We start from the raw sequence: 23,891 nt of genomic DNA on the forward strand, positions 1-23,891 counted from the left end.
CTGAGCCGGTGTCCGCTGTTCCTGAGCCGGTGTCCGCTGTTCCTGAGCCGGTGTCCGCTGTTCCTGAGCCGGTGTCCGCTGTTCCTGAGCCGGTGTCCGCTGTTCCTGAGCCGGAGTGTCCACCATGGCCGCCCGAAGGGTTCTCACCACCACGGCCGCCCGAGGGGTCTTCACCGCCATGGCCTCCCGAGTGGTCGTTTTCACCCTGGTCTTCACCGCCCTGGCCGCCCGAGGGGTCTTCACCGCCGTGGCCGCCCGAGGGGTCTTCACCGCCGTGGCCGCCCGAGGGGTCTTCACCGCCCTGGCCGCCCGAGGGGTCTTCACCGCCCTGGCCGCCCGAGGGAAAGTCTCTGCCCTGGCCGCCAGACGGACTGACATTTCCGCCCTGGCCTCCCGAACTGTCCATTTCCCCTGCCCCACCCTGGTCTGTCCTTCCTGTATCCCTTGTTCTTGTTCCCCTCCATGGACCTGGACCCCCATCCCTCCCCCTAATCCTCCACCATTCCACCTCCCTCCTGGACTCTTGTTTGTTTTGAGGTGGTGTCGTGGAGCGTCTGGTAGCCGCTCCGTAGAGGGGGGGTTATGTCACAGTGTCTGGTGTGTGTTTCCCTGGGTGTCCACTAGAGGTCTCTTCCCCATATTGTCTCCCACTCATCATGAACTGCAATTCCCATAATCCTTTGTCTGCACTCATCATCTGTTCATTGCACTCAGCTGTTTCCCATCATCCTGTTAGTTCTGTGTGTATAAATACCCTGTCTGTTTCCGTGTTCATTGTGGATTCCTTGTTTTACTGTCTTGTTGCACTACCTGTTCCACTCTGTACTGTTTCTTGTTTTGGACTGCTTTTCATGGATTTTGACCTTTTGCCTGGCTGGATTACGAATACGGATTACCCTAATAAACTGCTCTTGGATCTTACCTTCTCTCGTGTGCATCCCGTGACAACCATTTGTTGAACTGCAGCATCCATCAACAGAAAGAAGTCAAAGGGGGTCCTCAGGGTTAAAGCTGACCAAAATATGCCTGATTTATTTCGAATTTGAAATAATATCTGACCGAGTTGACATGAATTGATGACAGATTTTAAAAGGCTGTTGTTAATGTATAAAATAATGCAGTGTTCACTTTAAGTATTTTGTGATATTTTGTGCATTATGGGCATTTTAAAACACTTTTTTTTTTTTTTTTGCAGTTTGATACTGTGACCTTTACAGAGGACGAGTTGATTTGCATGGGCTTTCATAGTACAGTGCTGGTATTTTATAAAATTACTATGAAATAATATAAACTATGGGTCTAAACATACACACGTCTTTCATATCCAACTTTTAAAGCCTTTTTAAATTAAATAATTTATTGTTTTTTAAGGCAAATTGCAACATTTTGATATGGGACGTTTTGTCCCTTATCTCAAGAATCAGTGACGTATAAAGTCTCCTCCCCCTTCACATCGGTCACAATAATTTTAATGTATACTTTACCTTTGCAGTTTATATAAACCACACATCTCACATATTTCAACAGGGTATCTTATTTTTATTATGCATTTCTTAAATAACCAAACTAATACAACATAAGGGAGATCCTTTGAGCGAAGCTGATGACGCTGTGAAGTGACGCTCTTTTGATCAAGTATTCCAATGTATAAAAAAGTGTTCATTCGATTCCTCCGTCCGTCCTCCCTTTCTTTCCTTGCGTCCTTCCCTCATATCCTACAGGGGGTGGAGCTGAGACGCGAGGAAAGGAAGGGAAACGAAGGATGCACAAATAAAAGAATTGAGAAGTACCCAGTGTAGTGTGTTGCACAATAGTTTGAGGCACGATGAAGCTTCTTTTTCAGGCCCTTTTGCTGGTTGTAATGTTCGCTTTACGTAAGTACATTGCTTTCTCCCGCGTTTTACTTCACAATATGTACAGGTAATAAATCATACATTAAAAATAAACTATTGCTATTTGTTTTATCCAGAGAAATGCCAGGAATACGCAGACGAACCAGAATATTACTCCGTGGATACTAGTATGATCTAATGTCTCCATTTTATCCTAATTTTCTAGTTTTCTCCATTCTCTAACTGTATTAAAAGTCCTTGAAATACAATTTTAAAAGCCCTAATCTCACAACTGCCGTGTTTTAAGTGAAAGTGATTCTGTTTTTTTAGTAAACTATACACTTGTCTGGAAGTAATTTAAAAACAACAGTAATTACTTTCCTCAAAACAATGACATTGCATCATGGCTTCATTTTTGCACACGACACAATACTTGATTGTTAAAGTATGTTTTGTACATTATTATGTAAGTTATTTTTTTGCTAGACTGGTGATATAAATGAACATAAATAATGTATCAAAATGTGTGAAACTATTATTTAAATATCCAGTGCCAGCGCATTAGTTGAAGATGCACACAATTGAAGGCACAATTTGAGCTGCAGAAATTTGAAACATGTTCATATTTCACCAGCATGTTGATGTGTTGTGTTTCAGATAAGGCAGTGTTTGACATCACAATGTACCAACAGATGGAAGACAGAGAGAAAAATAGAGTCATAGTGGTGTGCATGTTTGACCGAATGTTTGAATGGGAATACACTCGGTGGATACAGCCTTTTGAGCTGTCTGTGGAGAGTGAACTGACCTACACCAAGTATAAAGTCGATTGCACTTCTGTAGGTACTAGAATAACATGTGTGTATATGGTCACTGTGAGTCCACCTGCTTCCTTCACCTGTGAGCGTGAGGTTCATTCTAATGGAGATTACATAAACATGCGCACCCAGACCTACACTTACAAGCGCTCAGGTAAAACAAATGCATCTCTGCTTTAGGATGTTTAGATGTTACATCCCTGCTAGATGATACAATATTGCCATGTGTTTGCATTTTCCTATTTTGAAACATTTTTATAAGCCTTCTTCTCTCTACCTTTCTTTCTTCCTTATCTGGGGATGTTTGGGGTGTATAATTGGCTATTTAAAAATTATACAATAATAATAGAGCTGATCTTTGTAGGTGTCTGTATGAGACCATATATTTCAATGCATACAAGCCAAAACTTCTTTTTGCCTGTCATTGCATTTCCATGCATTCTTGGATAATGATGAGGAAGGAGTATCTTCATTCTGCATCGGCCTTTCCTCCTCCATTGCTGTTGGTCTCTTCATCATGACTGTGGCAGTGATCGTGACCTGACCACCATCAGGAGTAAGGCTAAAGGTGTGTGTTTTACCAGTGTAACAGTTTACTTATTTATAGGAGCAATGAATATTATGAAAGTTCTGATGACCACAGTCAGATAAAAGTCTAAAACTGAAAATATTTACAAAATGTGAGAGCATTCTTTATGCATTTCATTTCATTATTTTCTTAAGAAGCTCAAAGACTAACATACAGGCTTTAGTTTTCTGAGCTAAAGATGAAGTCAATGAACAGAGTTTCTCTTCCTCAATCTTATTGCTGAAGACTAATGGCATCACACATCAGGCCTATAGTCAGAGCTCAATATAGTTTCCTGGAAGTGTTTCTTAAAATCTCACACCAGTTGTTGATGTGAGGTGCATTCTGACATGCAATGCTTTTGAAGACAACTCTGGCATAAATACATATAATGATCACATTTGTCCTTGATGTGATGATGATCTGATGAGGTTTAGTGTCCTGACTGTGTTTCTGATGAGTTTGTGTTCAGGAGTAGATTTGATCAGTCTACAGCTCCAGTGGTTTTCCAGCACACACAGACTAACCCAGTGAACTCTTTCTACACGTTTGTTCACACAGACTCCATCATCAACCCCACAACTGTTACAGACAACGACTACACGGATCTGAAGAGAGAAGAACAGACCTGAAGAGGAGAAACAAACTTCTACTGTACATTTACATTTTACATTTAATCATTAAGAAGACGTTTTTTTACAAAGTGACTTACAAATGAGAAGAGCAATAGAAGCAGTCAAACCAACAGTTAGCCGTGACCCAGTTAGTCCAGCACAGAGGTCCGTGTACATTGCGTTCATTCGTTTTTTGATTTGATATTGAAAGTAGAAAAAAAAACGAGTAAACAGTTCTTTTTTTGTTTTTTAATTTTTTCAAAAAAGCGAAAAACAAGTTTTCAGCTTGATTTTTCGTTTTTAGGTAGAAACATTTTTAAACATCTTGAATATTCGATTTCTACACGTAGGTGGGAATGAAACGCCCCTTTCCTCTGATTTGTCAGCCAAAGATCAAACTGTTCCATCGTCAGTTCTTCCTCAGTTCTGCTCAGCAGAATGATAGTCCTCCGCTGCTGCAGTTGTACAGATTCTTAACGCGTTTATTGCAACTACTACATTTAAAGCTGCAGTAGGGAGTTTTGAGAAAACGTTGACTTAGCCTGAAAATTTGAACAAGCACAACTTACAGGTCCCACCCCCTTGCTCTCTGCTGCGCTACAGCCCTCCCTCCACAGCTCGTCCTCCACAGCGGAGCCTGTCGTGAACGCGCAGGCTAGTAAACAGGGCCACCGATAACAGCGGATAAAAAGTTATACGGCACATTCACTAATAGGGACTAAACGTCAATAATATGCTTAACATTGACTATGGCCTGCCCATACTTTGACTACAAACTTGGTCCTCAAATCATTATGTATTTTCCAATAGCCTACATGTAACTTTATAACGTTGCACTCTTTCTATAAGTTATAAATAGCTAGTAAGATAACGTTAATATAACGGTAACTAACGTTACAGTATGTAAGTAATTATTCTAGCGATATATAATGCTAGATAAGGTGTGCTAGTACATTATTTCAGCAACATGACAAGCAAGTGAATTAGCAGGTTTCAATTGTTGCTTAGCAGAGTGCGTGACATTTTATCTACATGTTATGCGGCTAGAGTTTTGACACCGAGTCAACTGTGTAATTCTTTCTTTTTCGCTTGTTTATCGTCATCAGTCTTTTTCCTTTTACCTCTTTGTTTTATGAGCAGGTGTCACTCGAGAATTGGCCGTTTAGGTTGTTTCTCCGTCATAAGCACAGCTGCAGCACGCCGGCAATCTTGAGTTTGAACGACGGCTCGCGCTGTGCAAGAGAGGGGTGTGATCAGCGCGTACACGAGCGTGATTGACACTGCTAAGACATTCCTCCTGGCTCTGATTGGTTGTTTCTGACCGGGAGCGTGTATTTCTTGCAAATGGCAATAGGACCACTGGGAGGAGCCAGAGGAGCTTGATTTTTACACAGATTATCTGTCTCATATTCTACTGCAGGGATGATAATTAGCACCCGCCACCAGCCAAATGCGGGTGATTTTGTGTTGTGGCGGGTAAACTCGCTTCACCTACCGGCCACCGTGGCGGGTAAATAAAAATAGCATACTGTTTCACCTGGACGGCGGACACTTTTAGAGGAGGCACACCTTCAAACAAAATGTGGCGTTACATCGCAGGCGTAGAGGTCTGCAGAGAAAACATCATGGTGCGTTCACACCAGACGAGAATAGAGCGTCTGGCGCGAGTGATTTCATTGTTAAGTCAATGCAAAGACGCGTTACGCGCGTAAAAAATTCCTGCGCCGCGAATGAGGTGTAGAGCGCGCCGTGGTAGATGCGAATGCGCCTCATTCGCGCGGCAAGTTCGAGCGCATGATTTTATTGAGTGCTTTTGTGCATTCACGCGTTTTACGCGAATTCGCGTCTGCCGCCCGAGTTGAAAAATCTAAACTTTAGCGTCAATTCGCGCCGCGTTAACCAATCAGGAGCCTAGCTGCTGTCACGTGGTGAAGTATCTGGATGCATCAATAAATTATTTTGTACTAAATGCCTGATGTGGTTCTAATGCACAACAAAGCAAATATTTTATCACATAAAACTTGATTTCAATATATGAGACATATTCATTTTGTATTGAATGCTATTTATTCCATTTCATATCTAGATTATATTAAATATTATTCTAATGTAAAGGCAACCAACATACTATAGCTCATAAATCCGTGTCTGGAGAGTGTTGTGTGAGAGAGAGAAAAATCACAGGACAGGTTAATTACTTTTGGAGGCTGGCTCAATTTATCATCAAAACAAAAATAAATGACAGATTAGGTGGATGAGGCCGAGGGTGAGAGAAAGAGAAAATGTCAGTATTTCATTGAGACTTGAGATTAAATGAACTGCTTAAGTATTCTTGTAGTATTAATTTTCACATGCAGTTACACATTGTCGGTTAAAAACAAGAAAGTGGCTGGTAAAAACATTGAGTGGCTGGTAGATTTTGAAATCCACCAGCCACAGTGGCCGGTGGACAAAAAAGTTAATTTCCATCCCTGTTCTACTGTCAGGACATAATGACAGTTTTAACAAATACATTTTTTCAAAAGTTACCTACAGCAGCTTTAATCTTTTTCTTATCAAACAACCAGACTTATGGCTTGACACGACCCGTATACCGGGGAAGAGCCTAGACAGGGCTTTCTTCTGTGTAGACCATAGACTGGTGTATACCAGCAGTTCTCAAGTGCCAGGGGGTCCGTGAAATAATTAGCTATAACCTACCGTATTTTCTGGACTGTAAACTAGTCACGTGTTTTATCATGAAACATGGTGTTTTATTCCAAAGTGACTTCGGCCTATATAATGCATTTAACTTCGTTCAAATAATCTAAATGTTGACTTTAAAAAGTAGGTGCGCCAAGAAGGCTATTCGCTGTATTTTGGTTAATTTTTGGTGTGCGCCAGAAAGATGTTCAAGGAGAACGAGACGCGCTAAAGCATGTTGTTTTCTTTATTTTTCAAAGACATTTGTAGTCATTTGGAATGTACACAAATAAAAATGTACATTTTACTCTTTCGAATGATGTCATATAATCTGCTGGATGTAACCAGAGAAAGTCTAACTGATCGGCGAGAGTAGCCGCGTGCAGGCAGGGGGGAGCTGCAAACGGACACTTGCAGATATCTGTAATTCAGTTTTGTAATTAGAGTTTTGACTAGGCGAAATGACGTTGCAGATATCTGTATGCAAATTAGGCTCGGCCGCATCCCACTTTAGGCGGGAGCAGAGCGTGTTGTTGTTCAAATCATCAAATCACATAGCACCTGTTAACTGTTCACTTTTAATTAGCACCATGTCGAGGGTGAAGGAGTTTTTAATCGTCTTTTTAATGCTGTTAGCTCATCATGGATTTTTACTGTGGGAAAAAAAAACTAATCTGAGAACTGTTTTTTCTCATCTAAGGAAGTTCAATCAATCAAATGTTATTGCACTTCCATGGCAAGAATTGCATGCATGTAAGCATCTTCATTAAAGTGAATTAGTGTGAATCTCTCTCAAGCATAAATCTTTCGTCAACAATAATCTACTAATTTTAAGCATGGTCATAAACATTTGAAACAATTTGAAGCTGCTTTGAAACAATCTATTGTAAAAAGTGCTATATAAATAAATGTGACTTGACTTCAGTCGAGTCCTAACGTAGGCTAAATCAGCATCTGCACAGCAAGGGAAATGAGTTTGACTAACCGGCACAGCCTTTATATTGTAGCTACAACAGACAAATTAAATTAAGCAGAATAACTTTTTATATGTTTGGTTGACTGTTTTATTTTGATAATGAAAAGGCTGTGATGTCAAGTTAGCAATGCCAGAAGTGATCTGATAATATTTGTGTGAGCGCGCGATGCGCCGGCGCCATCACTAGGATTTGTTCATCAGCTGGGGAAATAACTTAATACTGTCACGTTGAAGCAGAGACGAAGAGTGAATCCAATTGCAAGCACACATTTAATTAAACAAAAGGTAATCCAGGGAAAACTCAGAACAGGAAACTCAGAACAGGAACAAGGAGACAGCTACAGGCAAATATTACAACGTCATAAGAACTCACAAGGACTGAACTGAAACACAGGGCTTAAATACAAGGACAAACAAGCTAAACGAGATAACAAAGGGGCGTGGCTAACGAGAAACACCTGGGAACAATAGACCAGACACATGGCAAACAGGGAATCACATGACATACAAGAACAAGGAACAAGACACAAAACCCAAACCGTGACAAATACTCAGTCATTAGGCTTGTTCGACTTCATGCAGCTCTGCGCAGACCGATCGGCGGCAGACTTGAAGCAGTGCATGCCGGTTATAAATTTTGTCCGACTTGATACAGCGCCGACGCCACGTGACTGTGACGTATGCCATCAAAGTACCGCGAGAGCGATTCGTATGGCAAGCCCTTTTAACATTTAAAAGCTAAGTTTGACTATCCGGAATTAACATTGTAGATATCAACAACTTCTTTCTGACTAGTCGTAATTACATTTTGGATAGTTGGAATTGTCATTCAAGATATCTGTAACGTAATTGTGACTAGTCGAAACGACAGATAGAGATATCTGTAATTCAGTTTTGACTAGGCAAAACTGAATTACAGATATCTGCAATGACATCATTGAAAACGACATTCAACTCGTCACACATCTTAAATGACAATTGCAGATATCTGTAATTCAGTTTTGCCTAGGCAGAATGAAAGTTAAAGATATCTCAAACATCATTATAACTAGTGCAAATTATTGTGCATGATGTAATTTCCCCTCCCCACCATAATCAAAAAAGAAGTGGGTTAATTTCCTTATTTGGAAGAAGAAAGAAGCTGCATTGGCTTTAATCGGAAAAAAAAAAACAATAAAAAAACACCAGAAAATGTTTATATGTTTCCAGCATGACACAAATTGTATTCATTTGCATTAGCCTGGGGGTCTCTCAAAAATATTGGCAACATGCAATGCCATGCATTTCTATGACACATCTCGGGGTGGGGGACGCTGAACAGCATCTTCCCGCTCCAGTCCCCTTCTTCCCGGAAGTGCATGAGGAGGTAACAGAGACGTGGAAGGCACCTTTTCCTGCCTGAAGCCGTTCTTCTGCCTCCTCCGCTCTCACTACCCTCAAAGGTGAAAGGGTCAAAGGGGTACGTGGAGATCCCAAAGGTGGAGCGTGCAGTTGCTGTGTAGTAGTGATGTATGTCTCGAGACCGGTCTTGGTCTCGAGACCGGTCTCGAGACCACTTTTACGTGGTCTCGGTCTTGTCACGGCCTTGACGGTCTTTGGTCTCGTCTTGGTCTCGGACCTCTCGGTCTTGTCTAGGTCTCGCTGTCTCAGACCGACATAGTGGTCAGGGGATTGAGCAATACAATACTACAATATCCACGACGATATCCGCAACGTATTGAAGCGCGCGTCCGAGTGAAGACAGTGCGGTGCGCGCGAGCCACGCGAGAAAACACTGTATCCGCGCCACTGATCGCAGCGGCAACGAGCACTTTGATCACTTGATTTAAAAAACACATATCATGTACAGGTTTTGATATATTAATATTTAGTAAAACACATATCAGTGACATGATGGGTTTTACCTTCATTCAGGAGATTTTGGGTAACTGCACAACTGACAGATGACTTTGAGCGCACCGCCAACGGTGTGTGTGTGTGTGTGTGTGTGTGTGTGTGTGTGTGTAACCATAGCGACAAAAACGACCAACTTTCGGATCCTGCACTTAAGCCTATAATTTCGTTTTTAAAAATATAATTATGTATTTAAAAGTTGCAGAATGGATTCATTTGGAGACTTCGAAATCAGCAGAGATAGGCAGGCAATGCAAAACAACATTTGACAAGTTATTGCTTAGCTTCAACACTAATGTTTTTTTCCCCTCCGGTCTCGACTTGGTCTCGGTCTTAGTCTCGACTTGGTCTTGGTCTCGACTTGGTCTGTCTTGGTCTTGGTCTTGGTCTTGTCTTGGTCTCGATACCATCTGGTCTTGGTAGTGTCTTGGTCTCGGTTTAGGCGGTCTCGACTACAAGTCTACTGTGTAGTTATGCCAGCAAAGTGCTGCCACCTGACAGGGTCATCCGCCCCACCCATCCAAGGCCTGTAAGTTCTCGGCTGCTCTCGCGGCCAAGGCTTACAGTGACGGTAGGGAGATGATTGGAATTATGAGTAGGTTGGATTATCGCAATACAATGCCTACTAGGGTCACAGAATTCGGCATAACACCGGCACGCATTTTTACCATGTTGCTGATTACGGATATTATGTAGGCCTATTGCTGTGATCTGTTTCAGGCTTGTCATCTCATAACATTTAACATTTTAGAAAATACATTCTAATATCAACAAGTACATCATGGAGATTTAGCCTACAGATCGCTATACAATGTTGTAATTACTTGAGCATCTTGAATAGTCTAAAGGAGAACGAGATAAAGTGCAAGAGCTTCTGTAACGGGTAGAACTAAAAGAATAGAATATTATGGCTACATAGAATAGAATGTACATTATTATGTAAGGGATAATGTACATTCAGCCAGTTGTTATCACAGAATAAACCCTGACAGGGTGATCAGGACCCCAACGCAAAGTCAAAGAGCCTTGCATCACTCTGAAGGGGTTTATTCTGGGATAAAAACCGGCTAGATGTACATTATCCTGCTTATTACACTTGCCACATAAGTCGACACGAAATATTTGATTTGAGTAGAAATATCTTATTAGGTCTTGAAACGCAAAGCTCAAGCAGCAAGTTCAAACTAGATGGACATTTAAGGGATACAGCACAGTTATACCACTTATTACACAGCATTTCACCACATAAATAATTATGGGGATAAGAGATATTGATTTGAGATGAAACTGTTTTAAAATCTTACCGGTTTGTTATCTTATAATCCATTCCAGTATACAAAACTTCATTGCAAAAAGGCAGCAGCTGCATTTATATGAAAGTCCCTGATACCCGGATGACATAATTAAATAATTGTACACAAAATATTGATTTGAGTTAATATTTTATTAGCTCACTGTAAGAAAAAAATGATGTGGACGTCGAAGATCTCAAAAATGAAGTTTATTAGAGCATAACAGTGGCAAGGTACATGAAGCACCTTGGGTTCACCGGCATCAGAATGAACCCAGAACATCCAAAACTCAAACCTTTTATCCTGTTACAGTTTACCACTCTTAAAGGCACACTATGCAGGAATTCCCAGGGTGGCCGCGGGTCCTTAAAAAGTCTTAAATAAAGTTTTCCTAATAAAAGGCCTTAAAAAGTATTAAAATGTCTTAAATTCAGATTCGATGGGTCTTAAATATTTCTGGTCACATTACCGCTAACATTTCTCCAGTGTGACGGACCCAATGTCCGTCAAATAACCAGTGAAGCATCGAAGCGGGAAAATTCACGTTTATTTTTACGTTTCTGTCAATCTGAGGTGTCGTTGCCGCAACGCATTGCTATGGGTTGCGTCACTTGCGTCAAGTTGCGTGTCTTGCTTCGGACGAGGGTCTAAAACTCTGGAGTAGGCTAATGTATGGACGGCAGGCGTAACCGTAGCAAAAGTTATGTGTTTTAAAATGACAATGCACTAGTGTAAACATAGGTATTCCACAGTCTGCTCTGGAACTGATGTTCTCGAGCCAAATATAGTTATTTCAGTGAGTATATTGCTCGACGGCAGGAAGGAATGAACAAAACGTTTTTTTTTTCAATAATAAAAGGTAGTGCGTCGATTCAGTTAAAAATATTACAGAATTCATTGAAGCCTGTTTGTAATGTATAATACACCGACCAATCGTTATCTGGCACAAGAAGTTAAAAATTTCATTAGACAATGTGAAGTGGAGCGGTAATTTTCCAGGCATTCATAAATCGTTTGAAAATAGATGGACAAACGAATTAACATTTATGAAGTGATCTGAATTAAACAATGGATGTTAATTGACTACAAAGCACTGCACAAAACCAGCACCAAAAGTCACATTACTGGTAAGTAGGTCTAGTATTAAAGTCACTTTTTATTTAGTCTATGTATATTGATGCGTTTACCATTTAATCAAACTATCATAGTTGGTTAAATGAAACACAGGCGCGACCTACAGGCCTATTGTGTGTAGTCTCTTATGTGATCAAGCCTGCATTTATTTGATCAAAAATACAGAAAATTATTATTACCATTTAAAATGTTTTTCTATTTTTAAAATATCATTTATTTCTGTGATACAAAGCTGGATTTTCAACAGCCATAACTCCAGTCTTCAGTGTCACATGATTTTTCAGAATGTCAGAAACAGTTTTTTTTTTAACCTGTGATACTTTTTTCAGGATTCATTGATGAATAAAAAGTTTAAAAGAACAGTATTTAATTAAAATAGAAAGTCTTTACTGTCACTTTTGATCAATTTAGCACATATCAAAAAATAGGCCATTATTTATTTTAATTTTTTAAAAGAAAAAAAATATTACTGACCCCAAACTTTTGAACGGTCGTGTATATTGGTACAAAATATTTCTATTTTAAATAAATTTTTCTTTTTTTTAACTCAGAATCCTGAAAAAAGTATCAAAGGTTATAAGTATATTATAATAGTAGTTATATATTATAAATTGTGGAAATATTTCACAATATTACATTTTTTTTGTATTTTAGATAAAATAAATGCAGCCTAGATGAGCATAAAAGGCTTCTTTCAAAAACATTAGTGTCCAAACTTTTGGCCGGTACATATATTTTATATATATATATACACACATATATATATGTACTGTGTATATATATATATACTGTGTATATATATATATATATATATATATATATATATATACTGTGTGTGTATATATATATATATATATATACATATGCCCCTTTTTACATTTGAGCCCCTGCCCCTGAGGAACTCGATCTCTGCACGTCCCTGATAAACAGCGATTGATAATGTATTTCTGGTAGCGCTGTTGAGACTCGCTGCCTGTCTCTGTGAGAGATTTTATTGTGAGAAATCAAAACAAATGAGCATAACAGCACACATAAAAAAACTCACAGAAGATAAAACATACTACAGTCAAAACTCAAAATGTTTAGTTTTTTGTTTATAAAATATCATAAAGTTAAGTAACATAACATGACGGGAGCTATTTTGCTGAATCTTCTCACGATTACAAATGTTACATTAATTCATATTGATTCATACATTGAAGCAGTTCATATTAAATTACTTCAATTACTTAGGTTAAACATTAAATATTACATATACGCATTTAATAGAATGTGTATTTTCATCACAGGTTTGGTCTTAAATTTTATTCAAAGTGCCATTAAAAAGGTCTTAAAAAGTCTTAAATTTAACTTGTTTATATCTGTAGACACCCTGAATTCCGTTTTTGTCAAACAGCGACCCCTAGAATCGCTGTGGAGAACTTGTATTTAACCAGTGGCGTAACGAGCCAACACCGGGCCCTTATGCAGGATTATCAAGGCGGGCCCCCTACTACAACACGTGATGACGCAATGTCCACGAGTAGGCTTTTGCATGCAATACGCAAGGAACTTGTTTACACTTCACTTCATGCTTTTTCTGTGATCGTATAGCTATCCGATCGTGAAAAGACCAGGTGTAAATTCCCTTCGAAACGAATTCGAGACGGATTTGAATCCGGTCGCTCAAACCACTTCAGGAGGTGGTCTGGGCCGCATTCCAGACGACACTGGACAAGTGTAAATGCATCTGGTTGTTGAAACCACACATGTCAATTTTACTCCTCTAAAAATCCTAAAAAAATAAACGTGTGAGAGCGTGTTATAGGCTATGTCATAGTCAGATATGACGACGCTTCTGCAACAACACGCATCACCGCAGATGAGCATCTATTCATCAAGCCAACGCACAAACTATCGCAAATCAAAGTGAAAGTAAGTCGCAGACGCTCGCTTAACACACAATCATCTTCATTAAAAGTAAAGAAACGAAATGATCTTACCAGTACTGTTGCCGCTCTCTGTAATTGCGGTCTTCGATTTAGAAATTTTAGCTGATGATCAATAAAATGCAGCTTATCTGTTGCTTTCGGTGACGTGAACTCTATTAAATCTGCATATAGCGCGGAAATTGAAGATCGGATTTATATCTGTTTTGCAAAAACACATTTATGTGACCAGCTGTAAATGGAATCGTTTTGATAAATCAGTAGCTATCCGATCTGAGAAAACGCATGAAGTGGCGCGCGCGTGTAACGTTAAACAGCCGACCCGGGGATTCCCCAGTCCCAGCTCAAAACAAATTACACCAAAATCCATGATTGTTCGTTTCACACATGAGCCATTCCACCGAAAGGGTGACATTTCTGTCCCCAGAACATTATATGTATAAAATTGCATGAAAATTAACTCTAAAATACATTTTATTATTAAGCAAAATGTCATGCATATTAAGCTAACTACAAATTTAAAATGTATAATTAAAAAAATTAATAAAAACTGCATAGAACACTAAAAAATAGCATTTTCTGCATGTCCCCACTCTCTATCTCTAAACTTTACCATGAAATATAATGATTAAAATACTTCAGAAATCTGATTTCTTTTGCATTGTTGTGTAACTTTATATCCAATCTGCTTTAAAATTAAAGAGAATTAAATTTTAAAATTAAATTTTTTAGATAAAATACATATTTTAGTCATGTCCCCGGGTTTACACTCAGTCCTGTTACCCTATTACATCCCGCCTCTGAAAAACGTAGAATATTCCACAAGACACATTTTCAACAGTAAGTTGCATCATTTGGATCTTCTGAAGGCAATGGGGCGACCATAAGTAAGTCCTCTCATTTTAATTTCTGTATATTTGATGAAATTGTAACTATGACTGAGAAGGTCAATCTCAACATACGGTCCTGTTACCTAAACTTTTTCTTAGATTTACATTTTTTATTTTAAAAATATTAACTTTTGGTAAGGCACTAGAAATGGCTCAGTGTCCTCATGTTATTAGCATCTATGCTATGTGGCCATATGCATGTATTTGATAACTTTTTGCTTAAAAACTCAATCCTGTTACTTTCAGTCCTGTTACTATTTTTTTCTTTTTCTAAAAAAATAAAATTAAACCACTATTTTTATCAGTTTTGTTTGGCCCATAATTTATACTATTATTTAATAAATTAAAAAAATATATATATATAAACTTGAGGCTTCGGTCTTATTTAAAATTAAAAAATGGCTTTGTGTTTTTTTATTAAAATACACCTTGCCTTAATAGTGATTTTATTGTAACAAATATCAATTTTTTGAACATATAACCAACAATTTCTTTAAAATAAATACTTTCTTGTGGGGAAAACAAAGGAATTAATTGACATGCTTTTAAACTTGCTTTTTAAATGGGACATGATTTTCGGTAACAGGATTGAGAAAACATGCGCCCATCTTCTGCTTAAACCTTGTAAAAAATAAATAAAGTTGCCTGAGATTGACCAATACACATTTTGAATAGTTAAATATGTGTAGTATTAGATTCAATGTTGAAAAAGATAAAAAATAAAGTTTAATTTTGAAGAGTTACAACAAGCAAATGTCACCCATTCGGTGGAATGGCCCACATGTATTTAATGATCTGTAAAATATGTTGTTGTCATTATTTATTTAAAACAAAATCGTGCAAGTAAAATGCGATCAAACTAAAAGTAGTAATATGCGATAGGGGGCCCCGGCTGTCAATCAATATCTTCCAGTCAAGCGGGCCCCTGATTGGTCCGGGCCCGTAAGCAACCGCGTACCCTGCTTACCGATAGTTACGCCACTGTATTTAACGTTACTGTCGTAAATGCCACTCACGCAGAGCGGCTGCCATAGACTGGTCTCTGCACTCACGGCCTGATACCCCTTTGAAGCTGTTATATTAAGGTACAAATCTTGCATAGTGTGCCTTTAAATAAGAGATCGAGCGCTAAAATGGGTTTTTGAACTCAACCTGAGCGCTCGTGTCCGCTGCTATCAGTGTCATGGATATATAGTGTCTCTTGAGTCTTTGGCATTAAAATCCCGGCCTGAAAATGGGCCCTACTCCGGCCCTGGTGCACACCATTGCTGAAAAACATAAACCCTACTTAGTACTTAAAATATAAAATAAGAGTCTTTAAGAGCCTTTGGCCCAAAGGCTCTTAAAGACTCTTATTTTATATTTTAATATGATGAAATACAGATAAATGACAAGCACAACTGAACAATACTGCACATAGAAAAAGTAAAATAAATTAAAATGAATATCAGACAACAGCAGTACAGGATATTGTAACGGTCACCAGCTGGAGTGCCCTTGAGAGCCACCAGAGGGCACTCCACATCAGACTATTGTCATTCCCTCACAAACTACATCTCCCATAACTCACTCACTGCCCGGACTCTTACTCCATTATCACATTCACCTGTGTCTCATTATCTTGTTTAGCTCACCCCATATAAGCCTGGTTCTCTTACGAGAGTATCTCTCGTACTCAATGTTCCCTCTAAGCTGCGCGCGTGCGCGGCCGCGCACTTCTGAAGCGGCGGCCGCGCAGAAAAGAATAAAATGCCACGCAGAGGACTGACGCGAAATGTGTGGGGAAATCCATTTGATTGTAGTTTAAGTGAGAAATAATTTCAGTGCTCTGGTCAACCGCTATAGAGTGAAAACTGGTGAATGCAGTTTACAGGTTTCATAGAAAGAGAACGATGTGAGCGCGTGTGATTGGCAGTGAGTCTTGTGTGCGGACCAAATAGCTCAATAGGCTATATGCACGCATAAGTTCCGCATTTGGCAAGGCTGCTCTTCAGTTTCCGGTTGGGGAGATTAAAGCGGAGGAAAACCGAGGAAAACGGGATTATGGCAGAGTCTTCAAAATTTACTGTCCTCCCGTCTTTGAAACGAAATTTTAATACGATGTAATTTTATATATAGTTATGTTTATTTAATATAATAAACAAAGAAGCATAATCAAAATGAGGGGTGTCTATTTTGTGACTAACGTTTCTTTAGTATAACCATAGAGTATAAAAGCCAATATAAATTCTCGGTATAGCATTGGACTCTATGATCGGCGGAAGTAATCCAGCATCCTTAGACCTTCACCGGAAATACCGCCTTGCATACAGCCCATACGAGAGGCAACGAGAAACCCAAAGACATGTGAAATAAAATAACATCATAATGTTTTAAAGAAGAGTGGTTTGATTAAAGTGGTGGAAATAACGGTTGATGGACATAGAACGGCAACAATAACGGTAACACCAACCCGCGTGCAAACTCAAAATACATCATTAGTTTAAATAGATGTTTTTGTGTGTGCGGGAGTTTCAGGGATGGTTAGATTATAAAAGAGTTCACATTCACTTTTCTTGAAAATATTTAGCTATTAGATCTATTTAAATGCTTCAGTTTGTTTTCATATAATAATAATATAATATGTAAACAAATTGAAGCATTTAAACTGATATATTATATCACTTCAAATACTTCAATTCGTTTTTTTTTATATTATATTATATTAGGCCTATATTTTATTATATTATAAGCCTAAATAAAGAATCTCACAAGGGTATTGTTTAGGGCTCCTTGCCATTAAAAAGTTTGAAACCCCCTGCTAAAGAAAATATTTTAAATTCATAAGTTCTCTCATAAATTCATAAGTTCTACATAGTTCTCCCCTATGGCACAGTGGTGGAACCCGAAGCCTTCGCGCGAGAGACCCGTGTTCAATCCCGGCTCTCGCAGCAGATAGAAATTTAGTCTCGCCGCGGCCAGACTTCCACCGAAACTTTTCGCTCGTTCAGTTCCAGAAAATGCGACTGTTCCAGTGTATTTTGCAGTAAACAAGCCGGTTCCACGGCCCGCTTGCCTGCACATAAATGCCGTTTCCACGGCGACCCAGAAAAATCATATAAGCATTATATTTTCTGGTTTTCCTGCCACAGCCGATGGTGTTATGAGTGTAATAAAATGCCCACAGCCCAGGGTTCATTTCTACACACAAACACAGCCCGCCACGGTACAGGGCTCGCACAAATGAAATCGACGCATGTCAATTGTGCATTAAATGTAGTGAATGTGCCCACAACCTAGTGCCCACAAACACTACCGGTTTCTGTAAAACGAAACCAACACAAGTCTTCCTAGCCTCCTAGGAAGTCGACGGTGTTTCAGTCTCGCCGCGGCCAGACTTCCACCGAAATTTTTTCGCTCGTTCAGTTCCAGAAAATGCGACTGTTCCAGTGTATTTTGCAGTAAGCAAGCCAGTGCCACGGCCCGCTTGCCTGCACACAAATGCTGTTTCCACGGCGACCCAGATAAATCACATAAGCAGTGTATTTTCTGGTGCTCACATTCACTCACAGACATGTTGAGCCCCACGGGGCTCGCCCCGCTCTCTCTCCCTCAGCAAACTGCTATAAGGGATTTGAGCGCGGCCAGGCTGCCCGCCGCGATCGGCGCGCCCCCCGCCTCACAAACTGTAAACACAGTGTCTGCGCTACAGCACGCCGGAGCTCCCTTGCCATCACTATGTCACGGCCAGAGCCCAGATCTCATTCTACCCCTAGCTATTCACGCGAAAGTGTGGGCACAGCTTCCTGGGGTATCAGAATGGGTGCTGAACACTGTAAACACAGTGTCTGCGCTACAGCACGCCGGAGCTCCCTTGCCGTCACTATGTCACGGCCAGAGCCCAGATCTCATTCTACCCCTAGCTATTCACGCGAAAGTGTGGGCACAGCTTCCTGGGGTAACAGAATGGGTGCTGAACACTATAAAAAGAGGCTATTCGCTACAGTTCGCTCGAACGCCCCCGCCGTTACACGGCGCGCGTCAAATCCACGGTGAAAACAGAAGTAGCACATCTACTTCGAGCCGAGATAGCGAAACTACTGAGCAAATGTGCTATAGAACCTTTATCTCAGGCTCAGAGCGAAGGGGGCCTATACAGCAGATATTTTCTGGTACCGAAAAAAGATGGAGATCTCAGACCCATTTTAGATCTGCGACAGCTGAACAGAGCACTTGTGAAGCGCGAGTTCAAAATGCTTACAACCAGGAAAATCCTTGCGCGAGTTCGCCAAGAGGACTGGTTTATGTCAATAGATCTGAAAGACGCCTATTTCCGAATACAAATAGCGTCCCATCACAGGCGATTCTTGAGATTCGCCTTCGAGGACCAGGCATATCAATACACAGTCCTGCCGTTCGGCCTGTCCCTAGCACCCCGTACATTCACAAAGTGCATGGACGCGGCTCTCGCACCCCTGAGACTTCGGGGCATGCGAGTTTGTCAACTACTTGGACGATTGGCTGATTCTAGCTCGATCACACTCAGAGCTCTTAGAACACAGGGCCACATTACTCGAACACCTCGAGAATCTGGGCCTCACAGTCAATTGGGCAAAAAGCTCGCTGTCTCCCAGTCAGAAAATTTATTTTCTGGGAACAGTGCTGGACTCGCTATCCATGACAGCACGCCTGTCACCGGAGCGCAGACTAGACATTCAGCGCGTTCCGAACTCCTTCCGCCACGGCTCTATAGTCCCGCTCAAAAGGTTTCAGACAATACTGGGCCTGATGGCCTCAGTAGCCTCTGTACTCCAGCTGGGCCTGCTTCGCATGCGCCCACTGCAGATGTGGCTGAAAGCGCGAGTTCCGCCCCGGGCACGGACCGCTAGTCTGTTTCGCCTCAAGGTCGATCTAAAGTGCGTTTCAGCTCTGAAACCTTGGAAAGTAACCAACTGGTATCAGTCAGGTGTGAGTCTGGGGACCGCCTCGAGTGTGCAGGTGGTGTCTACGGACGCCTCCACCTCGGGATGGGGAGCGCTGCTCAAGGGCAGACCGTTCGCTGGCCTGTGGTCAGAACGGGAAAAGCTCCTTCACATAAACTGCTTGGAAATGATAGCAGTCGACAAAGCGCTACGGTGCTTCTGCCCCCAGATAAAAGGTCACCACGTCCTGGTCCGGTCGGACAACATGTCAGTGGTGGCACACATAAATCGCCAGGGCGGTGTCAGGTCCCGAAACCTTTACAGGTTGACGGAACGCCTTATGGTCTGGGCTCAGCACAACCTGCTCTCGCTGAGAGCAGCGCATGTGCCTGGTCACCTGAATGTTGGACCAAACAGACTGTCCAGAAACAATGTCCCAGCAGGGGAATGGTCACTGCACCCGCAGATGATCCAACTGCTGTGGGAAACGTTTGGCAGAGCGCAGGTGGACCTGTTCACGTCCCACGAAAAACGCTCAGTGTCCGAACTTCTGCTTGCAGAGCAGGGATGCGCTGGCCCATGTCTGGCCCCGCGTTCCCCTATATGCTTTTCCCCCTGTCTCGCTCCTGCCTCAAGTGTTGGAACGAATCAGGGAAAACGGATGCCCAGTGCTGCTCGTGGCCCCGCTCTGGACAAACCAGACCTGGTTCTCAGTCCTGATGCAGCTGGCCAGCACTGCCCCGTGGCCTGTACCACTGAGGAGAGACCTCCTCTCTCAGGCAGGGGGCTCGATTTGGCATCCTCGCCCGGATCTGTGGTCCCTGCACGCATGGGCCATCAACGGGTACCCGCTAACCTCCCGGAGGGAGTGTTAAGCACGATCACGCAGGCTAGAGCTCTGTCTACTCGACGGCTCTATTCCTCGAAATGGTCTGTGTTCTCTGCTTGGTGTCAAGCTCAGGGCTTTTCACCCGTAGACTGCGGGGTTACGGAAGTGCTTTCCTTCCTTCAAGAGCTGCTGGATAAGGGCAGAACCCCATCCACGCTCAAAGTATACGTGGCGGCCATAGCAACGTTTGCAAAACCGGCGACTGGCCAGCCACTGGGGAAGAACGACTTAGTCGTGCGTTTCGTCAGGGGAGCTCGGAGATTGAACCCTCCCAGGCCCCCTTCAGTCCCGATGTGGGGCCTTTCCACGGTGTTGGAAGCCATGAAAGGTGCCCCATTCGAGCCAATCCATTTGTCAGACATGAAACATCTGTCTTTCAAAACGGTGTTTCCATTGGCTCTCGCTTCAGTGAAGCGCGTAGGGGACTTACAAGCGCTTTCGGTAAGCGCGTCATGTATGGAGTTTGGGCCTAATGACTCAAAGGTCATACTCAAACCTAGGCACGGGTACGTGCCGAAATCCCTCAACACACCGTTCAGGGCCCAGGTGATTTCCCTGTCCGCCCTTCTGGTTCTCAATGAGGAGAAGGACGCGAGTCTCCTTTGCCCCGTCAGGGCACTAAGAGCTTATGTGTCCCTGGTTTTAGACAGACTGAGCAGCTTTTCGTTTTGTTTGGCGGACGTTCTAAGGGACTTGCCGCATCAAAACAGAGCCTATCCAGATGGATAGTTGATGCCATAGCGCTGGCTTACACCTCTAAGGGCCTGCAGTGTCCCTTGGGTGTCAGAGCGCACTCCACGAGAGGCGTGGCCTCTTCGTGGGGATGGTCTAGCGGGATTACCCTGCAAGATATTTGCACAGCTGCGGGCTGGGCCTCGCTGTCTACATTTATAAAATACTATAACCTGGAGGTCCCCGCCTTACAAGCTATGCTTTTGGCGGTCTAGAATTCAGTGCGATCTGCCCCGCTGTGTCGGCCCAGATGCTGAGTTTGGCCTGCGTATCGCTCACTGACTGATACAGCAGCTCCACGAGTGTCAACACATGTATGGCCACCCAGTTTAGGCTGAAAGTGTTTTCACCCTGACTACGTGGTATAATATCTATATGATTAGCTCCTCTGGATGCTATTTTATAAGGAATGACGCTTCTTGCCCCTGTTCCTTCACTCTTTCAGTCTATGGTGCCCCTGTTCCTTCACTCTTTCAGTCTATGGTGATTATGCACTACATGCGCCCCGGGCCTCTGCCCTTGGGACTTTGGTGTTGGATCCCTGTATGCACGGCGTGTTACACTGTGTTCCCCATAGCGTAAGATATTACGCAGTACGAGAGATACTCTCGTAAGAGAACGTACTCGGTTACTAACGTAACCTCTGTTCTCTCTAGAGAGGGAACGAGTACTGCGTATCTTGCCGTGCTTACAATACGCTCTGGTTCGCTTCGGCGATGAAAATCAGTGTACCAGCCTTATCGAGCTATATTTATAGGGCGAGACCACGCCCTTTCTGGCGGGACGTGACAAAATGGGCGCGAAGTGCCCCCATTGGTCAAGACGTCACGCAGAGCCGCTCTCGATAGGCTGCTGCTTTTGCCGCTGAGCAGCCAATAGGAGCGCGAGCCGCCTCGCCTATGTCTGCTTGCTGCCGCAAAGCGTTTTGCGTTGATTAAAAATTAAGGATAATTTTTGGCTTCAATATCTCGAGGAAAAGAGGTTTTCCCGATAGCGTAAGATATTACGCAGTACTCGTTCCCTCTCTAGAGAGAACAGAGGTTACGTTAGTAACCAAGTACGTTTTCGCATTCATTATCTGCAAAGTCTTGTTTAGTGTTATTATGAGCATTCTCCCTGGTTTCATGTCTCTTGGTTTTTGGATTCCTTGCCTGTTCCGTGGATTACTCTTTTGCCCGTGTTCCCTGCCTTGTGATTGTGTATGACCCTTGCCTGGATTTGGATTATGATTGTGGATAACCCTTTAAATAAAAACTGCATTTGGATCCTCAACCTTCGTATCTCAGAGCAGTTTGTGACAGATATGCTCATCTATGTTACACAACTGTCTAAAAACCTTGGCATGAAAGAGCATGGCAAGTGACATGAGAAAACGATATTTTTTAATGAATCGCGTAAACTGATACGCTACTTTAAATACAATGTAAAGAGTAATTGTGTGATTAGTTACCTTCATTAGCCTTCTCACTTTCATTAGCAGACTCACGCAATAGTAGTAGGCTATAGAGAGAAAGCGTGGAGAAATCATATGGCTCGCCTTACTGCGTGTGCAACATTTAGGCTATATACGCCATATAATAATATTTATAACATTTATAACTGATATGAAGAGCTGTGTACCTTCTTATCACGTTTAAGTTATCGTGTTTACATCTGTCAACTGTCAATTTGAGTCATCAGACAAATCTCTGATATGTTTGATTATTTTCAAATGTAAGATCTTCATCGACCGGGTATGTTTTCTTAGAATTTATTACATGGTCTTGTAGCAAAATGTGTCTGTTTGCATCTCTGTGGAATGCGGACATCTCTGCAATATGAGATAATGCAAGATTTGTGATATTCTCTTAAAGGGGTTAAAACCACAATTGTTTAATAATTTGTTTAATATTCTGTGTACCTTACAAGCAGTAGCGGAGATAGCGTGGGTGCTTGGGTGCGGCCACCCCAGGGCCCCGTGCCAAATTAGGGGCCCCTCAAACGCCGCCGATCTTGCGTCACTGGACAGGAACGGGGCCCTCGCCAGCAGTGATGCCGGTAACGCGTTACTCTAATCTGAACACTTTTTTCAGTAAGGAGTAATCTAACGCATTCTACTATTTCCAAACCAGTAATCAGATTAAAATTACTTATCCAAGTTACTGTGCGTTACTATTTTTGTCATTTTCTTTAGTAGAAATGATGGCTGATATGAAACCGAAATGTGTGTGAGAAGGCAGAATCACGACACACCCCTTCCAACTCCCAGAGTTATCCTTCCCGTCCAGATCCAATGCTACCACATCTTTAAATTACTATTAGTATTATTTGAAGTTAACATTATAAAATACGTAGACCTACACAATGTTCCCTCTAATTTTTTTTTCTTGCTGAGCAAAACTTTTTGCTATTGGGCGGACATTTTTCGCCACCTGAGCAAAAATATTCTTTATACCTGACCTGTACAGCATAAACACAATGGTTTCAACATTCAGTTGTAACTTTTAACTTGATTTTGCCATTTCTATTTTATTTGACCCTTGATGTAACTAATTGGTATTAAATCATATTTTCGAAAAACAAGCAGTTAATTAAGAAGTCACTGAATGAAGCACATTTTAGGTTACCTGATATTTTTTTACAGTGCTGTTAACTGTACAGTCTTTACCAAGAAATCCTATGAAAAATAATTTACAAAATCTTCTGCAGGACAGTTAAATTCTTTACAATAATAGAATATAGTATGAAAGAAAAGTAAGCTGT

The sequence above is a fragment of the Rhinichthys klamathensis genome, unplaced genomic scaffold (genome assembly GCF_029890125.1).
Source record: "Rhinichthys klamathensis goyatoka isolate OS25496 unplaced genomic scaffold, OSU_Roscu_1.1 h1tg000231l_1, whole genome shotgun sequence".
Classification (NCBI taxonomy): domain Eukaryota; kingdom Metazoa; phylum Chordata; class Actinopteri; order Cypriniformes; family Leuciscidae; genus Rhinichthys; species Rhinichthys klamathensis.